This window comes from Cynara cardunculus (assembly GCF_001531365.2).
Source record: "Cynara cardunculus var. scolymus isolate 2C chromosome LG 4, CcrdV1, whole genome shotgun sequence".
In the NCBI taxonomy this organism is placed as follows: Eukaryota; Viridiplantae; Streptophyta; class Magnoliopsida; order Asterales; family Asteraceae; genus Cynara; species Cynara cardunculus.
Window position 1 is genome coordinate 5365947 of NC_037531.1, and position 6081 is coordinate 5372027.

Sequence of the window (6081 nt, forward strand, 5' to 3'; positions counted from 1 at the left end):
CTGGTTCTTCTCGGAAGTCTCATTCTCTCTTTCTTTCTCTTTCTCCCTCTAGGATGCAGAATCCTTGAGAGAGACTCCTTTCACGGCATTGGTAGGTTTTTGGTACTGAATGGTGAAGTCGTCATCATCGTCGTCTTCATCATCATCATCCCCAAGATCCTTTCCAACAACATCGTCATCGTCTTCATCATCATCTTTCTTATCACCAGCATCAGCTACAGAGGTGATAGGAAGGTCTTCGTTACGAGCTTCAGCATCAGCTCTGACGGTTCATCAACAACCTCAGCTTCACGAGCTTCATGGGAAGTTGGGTTTTCATCAATGACCTCAACTTCATTAGTTGTGGCTCTGGGAGCTTCAGCTTCAGTTTGAGTCGTTGGAATAGCAGCAACAACATTTAACTCCGTCTCCTCCTCTTTGTCATCAGCATTATATTCAAAGAAGTTGTCAAGAGTTCTTGTCAAGATTTCCACCATCTCTTCAAGCTTTGTCAGCGTTCTGGCTTGAAGAAGACTGCACTCAAGAGTCTAATCCAGTTGGAGGTGATCCATCACTGTGAATGATGGTGTAGGTGTTGGTACTGGACGTTGGAGGAGTCCAGTATATGTTGCATCATCTCAGCATGCCAAGAAAGCTCGACATTTGCTTCATTGCCTTGCTGGTTAGAGTAGAGATGGCCTCAGCGTTGGTGCATACGACTGCTTGCACCGAAGAGAGTTGTTCTTTGACCTCTCTAACTTCAGCTTTGACAACTGAAAGTTTAGCAGAAACTTCATCTCTGAGAGGCATGCCCTTATGGACTTCGTCCATTTTAATAAGGACAGTCTCCACAGTGGGGAGTATCAACTTCACGTTGTCAGCCATGTTGTATTCTTCTTCCATGGCTGGCGTTCCTTCACCGCAAGGACCTTAAAAGGAAAATATTTGAGCATATGATAGCTCGAGGTTAGAAGAAATGAAGGGGTATGAAAGAGGAGTATATGAGGGTTCACCAACACCATCTAAAGGATTGATGATGGTTCTCTCCATGTTGCCTTCGAGAGGATAGGTGACCATATACTGAGATGCGTCGAGAGGAGCAACCTCAGGTCAAGTGGGTGTTTCATCATCAGGGAGGACAGTCACTGATGAGTCATAAGCACGTGTCGAGACCAAAGAAAGAGGAGAAAAGAAAATGGCTGAGACTGAATGGATGTGTGTGTTTAGCATTGGCTATGCTGATATTCACACCTTCAGTGGTGGTTAGGATCGGAGCCATAGGTACGATAGTGATTGTTGAAATCACTGAAGAGATTGGAGGAGACCAAGTTGAAGGTGCCTCGGGGGTAAGGCTAGTTTCAATAGCTGAAACATTTTGAGAGGTAACAGCTAGAGATGTGGGTATCCCCTTTTTGGCTTTCTTGGCCCGCGATAGAGAACCAAGAATGGGTTGAGAGGAGGGATGTTTGGAAGAAAGGGAGGTGGTGGTTGGGATAGACTTCAGGGGGTTTTTCTTAGTCTTGACCACCAGAGAGAGGGAAGAAGGAAATATAGGCACAGTTGGAGAAAATGAAGAAAAAGCATGCACAATTGCAGAAAGTGTAGTGTCTTCATTCTCAGCTTATGATCCATTATTCTGGATCCAAGCTTGTAGAGAGGGAGATTACCTTCTGTGGAGTACTTGATGCCAAAGATCATGGCAAACACCATGGAGTGAAACCTGGTGTAGGGTACTACCTTCTCCCTTTGGCGCTTGTTCAGCTTCAACACAAGATCATCGAAGATCACAGCCGCAAAGTTGATCGGGCCTGGCGTATGACAGATACACCAATATTGAGTGTGACCCTGGAGGCTTGATCTTGGCCACCAGTCTTGCCTCCCATGCATTGAATGAAATGGGAAAACAAGTACTGCCACATCGTAGACATGTGGTTCTTGTCAATCTTCGACAGTGACGTGAGGAGATCGCTGGAGTCCTTCGTTGGCCATGCGTAGCAAATATCATCAAGGCAAAAAATGATGATTTCAGTAGAAGGATCACTGACTAAGAGACCCTTTGGGTCAGTGAAGGGCGTGCCTTAGCGTTGTAAAGCCAAAGCTGACAGTCATGCGGTTGAAGGTGAAGGAGATTTTCTCCACCTGTTGACCGTTCTTGTCAGTGTCTTGAACAACTTCAGCAGTTAGCCAGAATTACTGAAGGACTTCCTTCACCATGACAAGTTCATGGGTGAGAGCATAGGAAATGGGAGAGTTCTTGAGGAAGTTAGCGGCTTCCTCGTAATAAGATTTGTTCGCCTGGATGTCCAACAAAGCCACATGATTGTTTGGCTTGAAGGACACGTCATCGATCGAAAAGTTCACGTTCTTGGCAGCCATTTTCTGTTATACGTAAGAAATAACAGATTTGTTAGTAGTCCAAGATAAGGATGTGAGTTTTTAAGTTTTAGAACAAAAAACTTCTTTTGAAAAATACACAAAGAAAATATTAGGGTTTTTCAAGAAGAATAAGTAATTTGAAATTATAACCAAGAAGAAGAATGTGTTAATAATCTTTATGTTTGTAGTTTAAGAGAACAATTTCTAAAATAAACAAACAACAGTTTCATAAATGAAGAAGAACAGATCAAAATAAAAGAAAGAATATCAACCTTAGAGATTTAGGGGAAAAGGTCGAAGGGTTTTGAGCGTTCTCAGTTCTTGCTTGCAAATCTTTTAGCCAGAGGTTCAACTATAGATTTTGAAAGCTTAAGGAAAAAATGAGAGGAGAAGTCTCATATTTATAGGTAGGAGGAAAGAGAAATAGAATGAAGAGAGAGGAAAATACGACTGTTGAAGATGTGCAATGATGAAAAGTAGCACGTTCTCATCCATGATTGGATGGAATTTTGAGGAGTCACGTGTGTCCAAATGATACGTACGTCTCAAAACAAAATCGTATCGATAAAATAAAAATGTCGTCATAAAACGTTTCATTTTCTATTTCTTTTAAAATGAAAAAGTTTAAAAAAAATTCAAGAGCCACTTTCTTAAGAATATGAAAGGGTTTTGAAAACGTTCAGTGATAAGAAGAATCACTGAATAAAAGATCTTTTAAAACATTTGATCACTGAGGAAGAAATTTTTTAGTGATGGTTTTGTTTTAAGAAAGGAAAATACCATAGAATGATATATTTCCATAAAAGATTCAATGATAAGAAAAACACTGAAACTATCTTTTAAAAACTTTTGAATCATTGAATGAAGAAACGGTTAGTGATCATTTTGATTTCAAGATAAGATAAGTATAGTAGAGATATATACTTACTTAAAATGTTCAGCAATAGAAATAATCACTGAAACAAACGTTTAAAATGTTTTAATCACTGAAGAAGAAAAGTTTCAGTGATAGTTTTAAGTTTTAAAGAAGAAGAAAGAGTATACATACCTAAGAGATAATGGATATATTTACTCAAGAGTTCAGTGATAGAATAAGAACACTAAATCATTTCACTTATTGATTAATGCGTATAGCTGAAGGAAATTAATCCTCGGCGTTTAGCATTCCAAGTTCACTGATCAATATGTTAAATCTTGTCTCATCAAGAGGTTTCGTGAAAATGTCAGCGAGTTGGTAATCAATGAGAATAAAGTGAAGTTCAATATTACCATTCATAACATGATTTCCGATAAAATGATACCGAATCTCAATATGTTTGGTCTTGGAGTAAAGAACAGGGTTGTTTACAATCGCAATAGCACTAGTGCTATCGTAATAGATAGGAATCTTTGAAAACTAAAGATCGTAGTCGTTAAGATGGTTTTTCTTCCAAAGGATTTGGGCACAACAACTTGTAGCGGCAACGTATTCAGCTTCAGTAGTTGATGTGGACACTGGGTTTTACTTTCTACTCATCCAGCTCACCAACTTTCCACCTAGAAGCTGACAGCCTCCAGTGGTGCTTTTCCTAACAATTTTGCAACCTGCAAAATCACTATCCGAGTAACCTATTTGGTCAACACCTGAACCCTTAGGCTACCACAGACCCAAGTTTGGAGTTCCCTTAAGGTATCTAAAAATGTGTAATCAGATGGGATTCATTAGGTTCAGATTGATATCGTGCACATAGACAAGTAGAATACATGATATCTGGTCGACTAGCTGTAAGATACAGCAGGGAGCTGATCATTCCTCTATAAACAGTTACGTTTACAGGTTTTCCATTTGGATCCTTGTTGAGAGAAAGAGGAGGAGCCATAGGAGTTTTCATAAATGAGCTGTTAGAAAGATCAAACATTTTCAGCATATCACAGACATACTTAGTCTGGCTGATAACGATACCTTAATTGGATTGCTTGATCTGGAGACCTAAAAAGAAGGTTAGTGTTAAGAGCCATAATTCATAAAGTGAAAAAGTAATGAAAAACAATAAGTGATGAAGAACCAGAAGACCGATGAAGACATCAAGGCAGAATTGGCCAAGTCTGGAGAACAACCAGAGGGCCGATGGACGACCAGGGATGCAATGGAAATAGCATCTTCATCGCCCCTCTGGTCAACAACACTTAGAGAATTCTTCAGCAATTCATCCAGAGGCATACAATGAAGATTTGAAGATAAGGATGATTCATCATACCATGGAAGACAGCTGGAGATGACAAGTCAACTGCTAGACTTCGAGTTTATCTTAAATACAAAAGCTTATCCATAGTTTAGATAAACTTTATCTGTTAATAGAAGATTAGCTAAAAAGTTTCATTAGATAGTTATCTTCTAATTAGCTTTATAGTATAAATAGGTGATTAGGCCTATTGTACTAAATGTCTCTTTTTACGTTTTTCTTATCAATAAAGTGAAACCTTTGACGCTCAAGACTGTTCTTTATTGTTTATAATTCATTATTGAGTGTTCATCACTTTCTCCATTAAAACACTATATGTTAAACCCCATAATTCATAATATGAAAAGTAATGAAAAACAATAAGTAATGAAGAACCAGAAGACCGATAAAGACACCAAGGCAGAAACGGCTAAGTCTGGAGCACAACCAGAGGGCCGATTACACTTAGAGAATTATCCAGCAATTCATCCTGAAGCATGCGATGAAGACTTAAAGATAAAGATGATCCATCACACCATGAATGACAGCTGGAGATGACAAGTCAACAGGTAGACTTCGAGTTTATCTTTGATATTAAAGCTATCCATAGTTTAGATAAATGTTACCTGTTAATAGAAGATTAGCTAAAATGTCTCACTAGATAGTTATCTTCTTATTAGCTTATTAGTATAAATAGGTGGTTAGGCTTATTGTAAAAAGCTGCTTTTCGTTTTTATTATTTATAAAGTGAAATCTTTGACGCTCAAGATTGTTCTTAATTGTTCTTASTTTCTTCTTGAGTGTTCATCACTTTATTCATCAAATCACTATAATTTGGTTATTATTAACTAGATTATTAGTGTTATTGAGAGATTTAGGATCAACAAAGACCAGAGCCTCTGGCAATTTAGATTTACTTCGAGTAATTTTTGGCAAACAATGTCCATCACCTTTGGAGCCAGAACCCCTCTGGTCCAAAGCAAATACTTAGTAATTTCTACCAAGTATTCTCTTACTCACCAGAGCCTCTGGTTATTTAGACCAGAGCCTCTGGAATCCAATTCTTTGAGTCTACATCCTATTGTGTTTCAATCTTGGCATTCATTCATTTCATCTCCTCATTTTTTTTATCCTTTGGACCCAGAGCCCCTCTAGTTCAAGGCATATACTTAGTTTTCATTCACTAAGTATTCCCTTCCCACCCAGAGCCTCTAGTTCCAAAGACCAAAGCCTCTGGTTTCCAATTTCTTTGAAACCAGCGCTATCAAGTTCCCATCTATGACTTGGTATACACCTCACCTTCCTATACCATATCAGAGCCTCTGGTTCTAAAGACAAGAGCCTCTGGATTCATACTCCTTGTAACCAGAGCTCCTCTGCTCTCAAATACCCTTTTATACACTTCTCCACTTCCACTTCGCCACCTTTCATACATTTATCTTTCACAACCAGAGCCTCTGGTTGTATAGACCAGAGCCTCTGGTCCCCAAATTTTTCATTATTATTTGTTTGAGGGGGAGTCTTT